Genomic DNA, 14321 nt, shown 5'->3' on the forward strand with positions numbered 1-14321 from the left:
GGGATGTATGTGTGTGTATATATATAATTGGGAGCAGAAAGAATTAGCTGTTGGCAAAGCAGAAATATCCACACACTGGTTAAAGTCAAAGATCCAGGAAATACACATTGTATTCTTGCTGTGCCATCTATTCCCTGCATCGCTTTGTATATATCATTTAACTTCTTTCTGCTTCAGCTCAGGCATCTTTTAAAAGGAATTAATATTGTAGGAACATATATGTATCTTTCTCAACCACTTCAGAAGCCTGGAGATTAATGGATACTTTAAAATCTATTTTTATAAAAATTCTTGTGATGACAAATCATTTAACACTTCAATTTTCTTATTCTTCACTTTGAAAATAGAAAATATGCAGAACATAAGAAATGATTTACGTCTAAAAAATGCTAAGCCACCTAGTCATTTTCCAGAAGGAATTCTTTCTTCCTCTTCTGCCAGGTAATTAGGTTGCATCTCAAAGCAGCCAGAATTCTCAGGAGTGAAAAACTACAGCTTACTTCCACTGGGACTTTGATTGTTCAAGAACTGTTGGAATTAGCCCAGTATTAATACTTCTGGAGCCCTCCTTCCAGATTTAAGGCTAGTCAATGGATTTGAATGTATACCCTCTGAACAGACGTAGACTGTACATCAAAACAGAGCCTTAGATGTTTTATTACCTCTTGTGCTCTGGTCAGAACAGGATGATGAACATTGTGTTTGAAACTGCTGATGCTATTGAAAAACCCTACAATAAAATCTCTCTTGCTATCTTTTGCACTTGATTACCAAGCTGGAAGCAAGATTTTATAATAAATGGTAAATCTTGATCACTTTCTTTTCGTTGCCTGTCACCTATTTTGTTTGGAGAATTTTGGACAACTTCTTGCCTGATTGTTTGGCTTAAGTTCAGTAAGCTTGTAAAATTTCAACTTTCTCTCTCATTCCACTCCCAAGTTATAAAAGTTCTTTGTGCACTCTTCCTCCACCTCTCAAACACCCTATAAGCTACACTCGGTCCCATGTTTGTGTTTCAGTACATTGTTTTATTAAGCCTATGTCAAAAACTTGATCAATCATATAAAAGCAGTCATATCCTCAAATGCACTGGACCCACTTTTAATTAATGATCATGCTAAGACCAGAATTATGACTGCAGTAGAATGAAGTAGAAAGTATAGTAAGGATGAATATATAAATAGAATTATATGACATAGCAGTATGATATAATGAAACAGGACTCCATCTTTGAGGTTCTTTCCTACTTTAAATTCTATGTAAACATAAGATGGTTTCCTTTTTTCTTTTTTTTTTCATGTTTAATTTTTTTTTAATTTATTTTATGAGTTTGGGGAACTTTTCTGAAGTGACGTTGTTTTAAAATGTACACAATTTCAGTGTTACATTTGTTTAATAAATGATAAAAGAACTCCATTTGACACTGTCCTGCATGACATCCTGCTCGCCAAGTTGGAGAAAAATGGATGTGATGGATGGACCACTCACTGGATAAGAAATTGGCTGGGTGATCACACTCAAAGGGTTGCAGTCAACGGCTCAATGTCCAAGTGAAGACTGGTGACAAGTGGCAATCCACAGGGATTGGTGTTGGGTTCGGTGTTATTTAATATCTCTGTAGGCAACATGGACAGTGGGATTGAATGCACCCTCCACACGTTTGCAGACGACACCAAGCTGAGTGGTGCAGTTGACATGCTAGAGGGAAGGGATGCTATCCAGAGGGACCTGGACAGACTTGAGAGGTGGGCTCATGCCAACCACATGAAATTCAACAAGTGCAAGGTCCTGCATGTGTGTCAGGGCAATCTCAAGCACAGGTACAGGTTGGGTGGAGAATGACTTGAGAGCAGCCCTAAGGAAAAGGATCTGGGAGTGTCTATTGATGGAAGTTTCAGTATGAGCTGGTGATGTGTTCTTGCAGCCCAGAAGGCCAACAGTATCCTGGGTTGCATCAAGAGAATCATGACCAGCAGGTCAAGGGAGGTGATTCTGCTCCTCTACTCTGCTTTCATGAGAACCCACCTGGACTTCTGCATCCAGCTCTGCTGCCCCCAACACAAGAAGGACAAGGAGCTGTTGGAGCAGGTCCAGAGGGGGGCCACAAAGATGCTCAGAGAACTGGAGCACCTCCTATAAGAGAACAGGCTGAGAGAACTGGGGCTGTTCAGCCTGGAGAAGAGAAGGATCTGGGGAGACCTTATAACAAACAGCCTTCCAGTACCTGAAGGGGGCCTACCAGGAAAGTTGGGGAGGGACTTTTTATAAGGCTGTGTAGCGACAGGATGAGCGGAAACAGTTTTAAACTGAAAGAGAGTATATTTAGACTAAATATTAGGAAGAAATTCTTTACTGTGAGGGTGGTGAGACACTGGAACAGGTTGCCTAGCAGGGTTGTGAATGCCCCCTCCCTGGAAGCATTCAAGGCCAGGCTGAATGAGGCTTTGAACAACCTGGTCTAGTGGGAGGTGTTCCTGCCTATAGCTGGGGGGTTGGAATTAGATGATTTTAAAGGTATCTTCCAACCCAAGCCATTCTATGATTCTATGAATCAATGATTTTGTGTTTTCTCATTGTGAGCTCTAAGCTCACTGAGGTGTGTGGAGACATCTCTGAAACTGTGGGGAAGGATGTGACATTTTACCTTTCTAGCCATAGTCTTCTATGGATGGAGGCTGTTCAGATTTGGGAACAGCCCTCTCAACTTCAAATTTTTGTTTCAGAACTGTTTGTAAGATTTTGGCATTTTGATCTATGCTTAGGACCATGACCCAATGCCATTAAAAAGTATTAGAATCATTCTCATAAATTTCAATTGACATTACATCAGAACAAAAGTTAATAAAATATTCACTGGATTCATTTTTCATCCCACAGGTCCTTAAGTTTACTTACATATTAGAGCTTGAATGAACCATCAGAGAGGAAGGAAGTATCTCTAATGTTAATGTCAGCAGTAGAATAGCCTTGTTAGCAAAGTATACAGTACCGTTCTTGTTCATGATGGGGTGAACACATCACTGAAATGAGCAAAGGAAAACTGGTAATGATAGTTCTTGCATCTTAAATATATAATTAAATCTGATGTGGAATATGATCTCTCAGGCAAATAAATAAATGAGAAATCATCTAACTGACAACAGATTTCTCATCAAACCTCATGCTCCTAAAATTAACAAAAAGCAATAATTCCTGAATCTTTTCTGTGCTTTCTGAGTCACATGCCAGATTCACTTCCCTGAAATACCGACCAAGCAGTTTAAGTACCTTACTGTTAATGACTCAAAAATTAAGACTCTGATCTTGTAAGAGACACAACTTAGAAGATGCAGGTGGAGGACCCTTAGCATTAGAGAGAACTCCAAAGGCAATATGCAGCATTGCCCTACCAAGCTTTTGATTATATTATTATTATTACTTTTGTGTGTGCATGTGTCATATGTTGCCTCCTTCACATTTGAATTACATCTGCTTCAAGCACCTGGTTATGTCAGCTGGGTGGTCATAGATTCCATTGCAGTAATAGTCATAATGATTAACATAAACTAATGCTTATCCTTTTTCTTCTTTGTCCTGCTTGCTTTATTTCTTCTCATGTCAACAGTACTACTTGCAGTATCAAACTGATCATGGCAATGCATAAAAAACCACCACTATTTTCCTTTGACTAGAAGTTTCCTTCCAAAGCACAAAAATTGTATCTGCTAGCAAGTGAATATCTAAGATACAAGTTTACAGAGATTAACATCTATGTATTCTTCTAAGACCTTTCTTCCAAGCAAAACAGTGTACAAAGTGCCTTCCAAGGTCAAGTTCAATAGCAGGAAATCTCCAGCCGACAGAGGTATATAGGATAACTGATATGAGCACATGCTGGAGAATGAGAATCTGCAATGAGTGAACGTCCACCTGCAGGTTTTTCCTCTGAAGCATTAATACAGGACCACAGGAAGCTTCTGTTGTTTCAGCTTCTCAGGAATTATAGGCTGTTTCTGTGCCTCAGAGGTACATTAAACAGAGACTGAGCAATGCAGATGCATATGAAGAGCCTCCTTCTGACATGCTGTGCAGTTAAGGGACATTGGCACCTCACAGGGTAGGGCCTCAGAGGATGACATCCCTATGGCTTTTCTAAACTTGGATGTTTTCTGAAATAGATGTTACAAAATATCTATCCTAAAAAAACTCTATATCAGTATCTCTTGTCTCACAACAAAATTGTTTATGCATAGGAAGTTGAAGAGAGGGTGTTGGAGAGCTCAGTACCCCAAGAAAAAAAAATTGTGCTGTCACCAAATATATTTCAATGTTTATTTTCTCGTTTAAAAATAAGAAGAAATGTAGACAAATACACAAATAAGTACAGCTCACAGGGGCATTTCTCTTGGCCTTGCTGGTGGCTAAAATTTCCCCACTTCATGATCTTCCAGAGGATACAGCCTGCCTTCTTGCACCTTTGGACCCCTTCCTTCTACCTTCCAGCCAAACTCTGATAAGTCAAAGGAATGCTATGTTCAGAGTAACACATTCCAGCTGTGTATTCTTCAGCATGGAAACAGTCAAACATGAAAGTCTGAGATTTGTGCTTTTACTGATGAGGGTCTGAAATTTCTGCCGTACTTCCATATCACATAGTTGCATTCTTTTTTCCAATTGTTAGCCAAGTAAGACCAGTAGGTCTCTTTTCTTGGGTCCTATCTAAAGTCAACTGAAATCAATAGAAACAACTCCCAGCCAGTTTCACTACAATTAGTTTTTTACTTGTCGGGTTTTCAACCAAAGTACGAAACCAAAACAAACCAAATACGAAATTCAACCAAAGTACGAAACCAATACAAACCAAAACGAAAACAATTAAAATATGTGTTAATTCCCCACCCTTTGTATCTCCCTTCTATTCTCCTACTCAAAAATTCCCAGTTCAACAGGATAAGGTAGATTTTGAGAAAAGGATAAGGTAGATTTTGAGAAGAGGATAAGGTAGATTTTGAGAAATCATTTTTAAGAATGCATTCTTTTGTCCACCATTGCAAAATGCAATTTTATCAATCTCATTCAATGTATAGAAATATTACAATATATATAAATGTTACGATTTATAGAATGCTATAATTACTGAGTTTCAGTTAAAGTTAGTTTATTTTAGCTACTTTTTCCAGTGCTTTATTACCTTGACCCTTTGCTATTTTAGATTGGAGAGAATGAAGCTCTGCAGCGATACCAACTATCAGTCTCAGTAGGCTAGCACTGCAGTGCAGATGGATTATGAAAACAGGTGGTGGCTAATGGCAGCTGAATTAAAAATAACACCATTATTAATTTAGAAGTATTTCTGTGGAATTCTTTACCCATAGATCTCTGAGATTTTTATAGACAGATTTTTAAGCTCAGGACTCTATTTTGCCTTTCAAGTTGCAACAAAACCAGAGCACAGTCCTGGCACCTGCAGGCAGCAGTCTGTGCTCCATCTGTTGTGCTCTCAATATCAAGCCAGCTCTGCTGACTTTTGTCAGCAGGTGACATGATGGTATCATATGTTGAGTAATGTATGGCATACAGGAGCATGAGCCTTTACCACACCGTTCGAGAAGCAGAAGGACTTTAGTGAAAGTGCTCCCAGAAGTCAGAGAAATTCTTTCATTTCTTTTTCAGAGAGTGGGATATCTGTATTCTTTCCCCAGTCATTACACAGCAAGCTTCATGAAGCACAGCAGAGACTATACTAGATGATCCTTATATGTCCCTTCCAAGTTGAGGTATTCTATGGGACCCTGTCTGAACAAAAGGACTGTGCTGATGAGTTGAGTAGCTACCTGAGTGCATCAATCTGAAAAGCCAATTGGTGCTGGGCCTCCCATCAACTCCATCTTTAGGATATATCTGCCCAGAGACTTAAGAGTTATGCTCATTATCAGGGAAAAATACTGAAAAATTAGATTTAGCAGCCCAGGGCTATGTAAAAGATCTTTGAAACTGCACTGCTGTGCTAAACCATGAGGATGGCTTTTTTTTGTCTCTATAACCATAAATATTGTGTCATGGCAGGATGGCACTGATTACGCCATAGTCTGCATTCTATTCAAATACATGATAAGAAGCAGAAAAGCCAAAATTCAGATTCTGAAAATGAGAAGTGAAATAATTAAATTAACTAATAGAAGGCCTATTTTAATTTAATTTTATTAATTTAATTTTATTTTATTTACTAATACCTCCTATTTTATTATGCTGACCCATTACATCAGAGAGGGATGTTGGTGGTATGGCAGTGGAGGCTGAGCCTTCCTACCAACATTCCATTACATTTTGTTATCGCGTGACAGATGGCAGCCAAGTGATGTCTGACCAAGTGACATCTGACGTAAAAGTGCTTATGAAGCAAAGGTGTGGAATTGAATTCCTCCATGTGGAAAAAATGACACCCATTGACATTCATCAACACTTACTGAATGTTTATGAAAACCAGACAGTGGATATGAGCACAGTGAGGCAGTGCGTGGTGTGTTTCAGCAGTGACATCACTGACAGTTGGTCACTTCTGCTGGTGCAGATTTTCACGGGTGTGGCATACAGGCTTTTGTTCACAGCTGGAAAAAATGCATAGCTAATGGTGGTGGCAATGTTGAAAAATAATGTTTCCTAGCTGAGAATGTGCTCAAGGCTTGTGGAACTGTGACAAAATCGAAAGGTAGGCCCTTATGAAACTAATAAGTTTCAACAAAGCAAAGTGCAAGGTTTTGCACTTGGGCTAAGGTAATCCTAGATGTGTATGTGAGCTGGGAGAAGGAATCCTTGAGAGTAGCCCTGCTGAGAAGGACACAGGGGTTGTGGCTGATGAAAAACGGAACATGAGCCAGCAGCGTGCACTTGCAGTCTGAAAAGTCAATGGTATCCTGGGTTTCATCAGAAGGGTGGCCAGCAGAGTGAGGGAGGTGATTGTCCTTGTCTATTCTGGCCTCTTGAGGCCTCAGCTGGAGTACCGCATCCAAGTCTTGGACACCCAACACAGGAAGGATGTGGAGCTTTTGGAGAGGGTCAAGAGGAAGACCATGAGGATGATCCTAGGGCTGAAGCACCTCTCCTATGAAGACAGACTGAAGGAACTGGGCTTGTTTAGCCTGGAAAAGAGAAGGTTGCAAGGAGATCTAATTGCATCCTTCCAATATTTAAAAGGAGTTTATAAACCTGAGGGAAATCAATTTTTTTTACATGGGTACGTTGGGATAGGACAAGAGGGAATCGTTTTAAACTAAAGGAAGGGAGATTTAGATTAGATGTCAGGGCATGTTTTTTTTACTGAGAGAGTGGTGAGGTGCTGGAACAGGTTGCCCAGAGAGGTTGTGGATGCCCCATACCTGGATGCGTTTAAGGCCAGGCTGAACGGGGCCCTGGGCAATCTGATCTGGTACTTGATCTAGTGGCTGGCAACCCTGCCTGTGACTAGGGGAGCTGGAATTTGATGATCCTTGAGGTCCCTTCCAACCCCCAAAATTCTATGATTCTAAGTTTCTATCAAATAGTGTTACTATGCTTTTTGTATCTGTTGCATAGTTTCTTTGGAAATAAATGGGATGCTTTACTTTTAAAGCGACCTATGTATGCTATGGAAGCAGAATGCTTAGTCACTAAAGCTCTTTTGGAGCTAAACAAGTGTTGTCCAGAGGTTAGGGAAGGTCATGATTATCTTTCTGAGCTGCCAATAGAAACTTTGTATCCATTTGTAATTTGACTTCAGACATTCTTTTTATAATCTGCTTTTCCCTTGATATACTCTGTACTAATTACAGAGCTAGTATAGTGCAGATAATGGTGTTTTTTGCTACCTCTAACCAAATTGTAAAAAAAACCACTCTAAATAATTCAGATTATTGCTGTTAAACTGGTAGAGAGATAAAAGAGAATTATATTAGATAGTTGTTTCGACTTTAGAAGGAGAATATTCAAATTTTTACTCTTCAAATTACCTCTTTGATAAAAACAATTACCTTATCCTGCAAGCATATAAACTTTCTCTTTTAAAGATCATGAATGAAAAAAATCATGAAACAAATAAACACTAAACAAATTCCACACTAAACAAGGTTAGAATTCTGCAATTCAAAGTGAATATATTTCATTAATTCTGATCAGAATTAGAAAACAAAAGTCCTGACGTTTCTACTCTATGATTTCTGTAATACTTTTGGGTTTTGAATTGTTGCTTTAGCTGACTTTCTGCTCATACTGAAATACTTCAGTCAAGCCAACAATATAACCAGACTGCATAGCTGCAATTTCTTTTAACCCTTCACCATGGACAGTATTGGAACAGAAATTTTACAAAACACCATCTGTGCAGTCTACTTCTTATATTCTGCTACACCAAATGTTGGGATATTTTTTTCAAAATCACCTGTAAAAATGTCAGAAGATAGACCAAAACTTGATGTTCCTTAAACAATGCCGTGCCTCTTTTCTTCAACCTTGTTGTCTTGCAAAACTTTAAATTATGCAAACAAATTTTTAAAATGCCATATCTCTTTCAGAATTTTTTCTGAACCATGGCAGAGTTCATTTCTACTCCAGGAGAGCTACAAAGCTGCTGTGTTTGAAATTCATTCATTAGCAGCCCATCTTTCAGACAGCTAATATTAGCAGTGCTGTCAACATAGGTTACAGGTCCTGCTAAGGAAACAAGGACTGAGTTCCTCTCCCTGCCCCTCCACCTGCCTGCAAGTCCACTAGACCATTGCAAGTTCTAAATGAGTAGTTCTGTACTACTGCTCAAACCGAATATCTATGTGTTTCTTGGCCTGTTGTAAAATTGTTGGTATTCAAGGTACACAGTAGAACTGAGGATAGTTATTCACAAGGCACTTCATCAAGGCATTCTAGACCAGACTTTGATAGAAGTTGTGAGCGCTCAGTGAATTCAACAAAAACTTCTTGAAGTTCTGAAAGATAAAACAGTATTTTATGTAACTACTTGATGGAAAGATATTTCATGTGGGTTATTTTTTTTTTCCTGATGAAATTCTGCATGTAAAATATATTTACTGTACTAATAAGTCTGAAATAGGAACAAAATTACACATCCTCATAGTGTTCAGAAATCATAAGCCACAATTATAAGACTAGCTTATATTTCAGAAATGAAATGTGCATAGGCTTATTTTGTCTCCATATTTTTTGGGCCAAGTAGCACAGAGATTTTATATATATTTTTAGCTTTTTTAACACATACCATCATTAGAAGTTTAAGATTTTAGCTGAAATTTGAGATTTTCATGCAATAAGGATTCCTAGAACTGGAATTGTAAGATAAGAAAAAAAATTACTGTGGGACTCAGCAGTCACATCTTTCTAGACCTGTGGGCTGTTTTGCCTTAATGAAGAACATGACAACTACTGTACTGTGGTTGCTTCTAGCTGTTTAGCAAAACAGTGTAAAAATGAGGCATGCCTAAGGAGATCTTCCTGACTTCCTATGATCTTGTACCTTTGGCTAGAAGTGGAAAAAAAAAAACCCACAAAAAACAGCCAATCTAAAAATCGTGTGTTAGTGAGTTCCATAATAGAATTATGCAATCTTTTTGAAAGTATCTGTATTTGCTTGAAAAATTATGCCATCATGCCACTTGCTTTTTGTGAGCTCGAGTATTGTAAGCAACAATGGCTAACCACTCATTCTTTGACTTTCCAAACTGTTTGTAGGTTTGATCTATTCTATCTCAGCTGTGGATAGCCTTGCTCCTCCTTTATCTCATATTTCTGGAGTCTTATGCCTAAGAGACCTTATTCCACGTAAGTGTTATTGTTTATTGGTACTCAAATGTTTCCATCATAATTCCTAAAACATTATATATCCTAAAGGCACAGGCTCTGCAACTTCAGTCCCTTGATTAGTATGTGATGAGCTGTGATAGTGTGATAGCCTATAGTCATTTTTTGGGGCAGGAAAGTGGCTACAGTGAACTGCAGATAGATTCTGAAGTGATGCTATTTTGTTATTTTTACACTGCCTCTTTTCCTCCTCCTCCAAAAGTAGTTGGAATTAGTGTCAGCTACCCAGGCAGTAGAAGACATCAATAACTACTTTACCTATCTTGTTGTTTCAGTGACTTGTGACAGAGGACTTGGGAACCACTTAGTCAATACCCTAATGGAAATGCCTGTTAAAAATACAGTGTTATCTGGTTGGTAGATAAAGAAGATAAAAGGGGAACGTACAATGAAAAATGTTACAACAAATGAAAGTGGTGGCATTCTACAATTTCTCAGAGTAAATGAATACACATGAATTGCAACAGTGGGGGATAAAGCACGAAATATTCAGCAAGTCTTGATTTACTAGAAACTTGCATGTGTGGTTGCAGTGGTAATGCATCTGTTTTTCTATTTTTCTCTGTTCTCATTCAGTGTACAAGTGAACTTCTGATGGTGTTTTTTCCTCTTTCATCTCCTTTGTTTGTCTGAAAAGATCATATCAAAATAGAAGGAAAAAGTAGGTAATTCTGCTATCTTTTAGCATGCCACCTCTATAGACAACTACCACATGGAAGCAGGAATAGCAGTGAGGTCACAGCATGCTTCTGTTGTGATCACCACGGTGTAAATCACCCTACTTTCTCCTGACTGGGCCCCAAAAACTTGGAGTAAATCACTTGGTGGAGAAAAACATAAAGGAAATTAGCTCAATTATTGTCCCAAGTGCATACCATTTAGCATACAAGAGTCAGGCATTTTGGTTCCTCATTAGTCCTCTTGTGCAAGGTGGACCTCTACAGTCATAAGACCCAGCACATGCATTTCCCTCTCTACCTAGAAGCTCTGGAAGAAGCTAGGGAGTCTTGTTTCTGAGACTTGTACTCCATATCTCTCTCAGCCTCTTGCCCCTCTTCTTCCTATTCAATACCCATTCCCATTCAGATGCCCACAGCCCATTTCCTTGCCTTCACGGTCCCTATTCTTCATCATAACAAAATTTCTATTTTAGTTTTTTCCCTCCTTTCAGTTCCCTATTATCCCCTTACACTCTTTCCCAATCTTCATTCACTTAAAGATCCTAAAAAACTGTTGTAATGAAATATGATATAAACTGAAAAAAATTTCTGAGACTAGATACAGCTGCCTCAGTCAGTTTAATTTGATTGAATGAAACTGAGCATGGTTTCTTCAAATAGTGAACAATTTGGATCAGAAGCTGTGTCTCAGTTATGTCTCATTATGAAATAAGTGATATAATGAGGCCAAAGTTCAGAATGGTGTGCAATCCTACTACAAATGGCCATAAAATTCAAGATTCTTGTTCTGAATGGCTGACAGCAGATGTCAATACTGTGTAGTTTTATTGTTTCAAAGGAAAGAACTATGTCTCTGCAGTTAGTATGGGGTTTCCAGCACGAAGTAGGGGTTTGGCTGTGTCCAGTGTTATATCAACTATGTGGCAATGTCTGCCTTAGCATTTCAATACCTTATGTGCACAAGAAGTGATTCAAAAATGGAATATTTTCTCAAGAGATTTAAGTGATGTTTTTTTGTTTGTTTGTTTGCTGGAGATGTTAAAGTTCTAAGAGTAAGAAACAGAGAAAAAAGTGAAGGCTGAGTAGCTAGTTGAGAATCTGAGTGAAAGATTAATGGGACAGTTTTTCAAAACTAGCCACGTGAGAAAAGATTTAGGTCTTCTCTATTTTTAGACAACTCAATAGTGGCCAGCAACAACAAGTGCGCAACAAATTAAGGATTTGATCTTGACTTGGTAGGAAAAATCCTATTAGGTGCATTATGAAATAACAAAATGATCTATTTCAGAAAGGGTGCAATAATACTAGATAATATTAGCATAACATTTTAAAATAATTTTTATTTGTAAGTTGTTGGGTTTTTTTGTTGATGGTGGGTTTTTTGTTTGTTTATTTGTTGTTGTTATTGTTTTGTATGTGTGCTTTTTCCTGATTATGGGCACTCTTTTTTTAGTCATTGAAGAAATGAATCTGCAGAGAGATCAGATAAAAATTCTCTTTGTTCTAATTTTACTGTTGTTACTCACTTTCTTCAGCTTTATTTCTTGAATACAGCAAAACTGATAAATGTTTTGTAGGAGTCTCTATTGGATTACCAAATCCCAGTCAGGCAGAGTCAGGTCACAAACCTCCAATGGACAGATATGTGTGAGTTTTTCAATCAAATCTGACAGAAATTAATTTGAGGCTAACATTTCCCTCTGAGATGCCTTCTGCATTTGCTTGTGCACACAATACAAGCTTTTTCCTGCTGGAAGCTCTTTAAGAGGACCCTGATTTTAGGGGAATAGCTTTTCCCTTGCTGAATAGTAATAGAATTTGATATTATATAGGACAACATCTTTGAAACTTTGATTATCCCACCAGAGAGAATACTTTCATGTAAACAGGTTAAAGCCATGACATTCTTTTTTTCTGACTCTGAAGACATTTATCTTGTGGCTCTATTCTGCTTCAGATATTTTATTTTATTTCTATAACATCAAATGCTAACATTATTCGGTTACTATTGTTTTCTTTGATGTCTCTATAGCAATGCTTACTGAACTGTGGCAAAACAAAGATAAAGTCACATGCAGGTGGGTGCATAAGACTTTGGGAATAGACAGACTACTAGAAAATGGTGATATTCTAATACAAGGAAAGTAGATTTAAAATGCATGCCACATAAAATGGCCCTGGTCTACATTTATTTTGGCATCCAAACCCCATTCTATTCCACTCAGGAACTGTGGCCTTTGCCTTGGTCCAGGATACTTTCTTCCCCTGCCTAGAACAGGAGGGGAAGTTTTCTATTTTAGCAGCAGGAAAGTAGAGGAAGACCATATTCCTCTTCTTTCTGTTATCTGCACTTTTAAACATATGGGGCAGAGACCATAAAGGCCTTTAATACCATCTTGTTATGCTGCTCCTTCATGAGGTGCTGTCTCAAACAGAACAGTTTCTGTCCTCAGTGAGACAAAATGAGACTCACTAGATATTGTAAAGAAAAAAAGTCCCATCACATCCTCCAAGGTCCCACTGACCCATTGCTCATGAAGATGGTATCACAACATCTGGTGTCACTATGTTTTTGTAATGATTAAATAATAAAATAAGCTAATGATATTGATCATTGCTAATTAGACATGGCTGGAAAATGTATTATCTCAGAGGCGAGCACACAGAGGTTTGTGGTGATGAATCCTAATGGATCCTGAATTTCTACGTTCTTTCCAGCTACTTTTTCCTTCCTTTCCTATGCATAATACAGAGAATAACAACAGCCCAGAAGGTCAATAGAAAAGTGGCGCCCAATACTTTTAATGATGGGACTTGATTTTCCAGTTCTTATTCTGAGCAAGCAGGCTTTCTTTGCTGTGATCCGCTGTGAGAACTGGAAATGTACCAAGCTAACTCCTTTGTTTTGTCTTGTGATACTGTGGCTATATGAGCTAACAGGAAGGAGCAGAGGGAAGACAGGTAATGGTGACAGCCAGTTTCTGGCTCCTGAGCGTGGAGTCTGCAGCATAGGTTCGCAATGCAGAAGTGTGACATAAGTCATTGCTCTGCAAAATCTGAGAGCAGAGCTCTTAGTCCCATGAACAGAGATTTCTGGAGGCTGGAACTTGTGGCATCTCTTTCCAGCTCTCTGAAGAGTCTTCTAACAGACACTAGGGAAGCTATGATACTATTATAGGTATTTCTACTGTGAGGGTGGGAAGGGAAACACAGAAAAGACTGCCAGGAAATATACTGCAAGAAATTTTAATTAATCAGTTTGTAAAATTTTAAATTGTGAAGATGTAAAATTTCATCTTAGAATCAAGTTGTCACATATGGAGTAAATATTAGTTTAATATGTATTCAGTCACTATCTACAGCTGTCCCAAATGGCCTTCTCCCCACAGATTTACCATGTTCTTGCCATGGTCCAGAGAAGCATCTATAACAATCAGAATGGTCTTCCTAAAATAAACACAGGAGGCTGTTAACCTTAACTCAAAGAATCTATGCTCTTAAAATGATCTGCTGCCCTTGATCCGTGGGGGAACTTGTACTGATATAATGGACCATTAGGAAAATTGCAATTCTTAAAGAGGCTTCTGAAAGGTAGTTTGGGTCTTAAGCTTTTGGAGAGGGAGTGAATGTATTTTTTACAGTGATTATAAATCCTAATGATTTGATGTGATAGTAATCCCACAATGTGAATTCTTATCATTCTCCTTTCAGTGTTTTCAGCACAAGTACTGAAGCATTGTGTACTAAAATGAGAACAAGAAACTGAATGAAGATGAAAGAGTAGTGTACTTTCCGTCCAATCTGAAAAAAGCCCAGAGT

Source organism: Gallus gallus, chromosome 2, assembly GCF_016699485.2.
Source record: "Gallus gallus isolate bGalGal1 chromosome 2, bGalGal1.mat.broiler.GRCg7b, whole genome shotgun sequence".
NCBI lineage: Eukaryota > Metazoa > Chordata > Aves > Galliformes > Phasianidae > Gallus > Gallus gallus.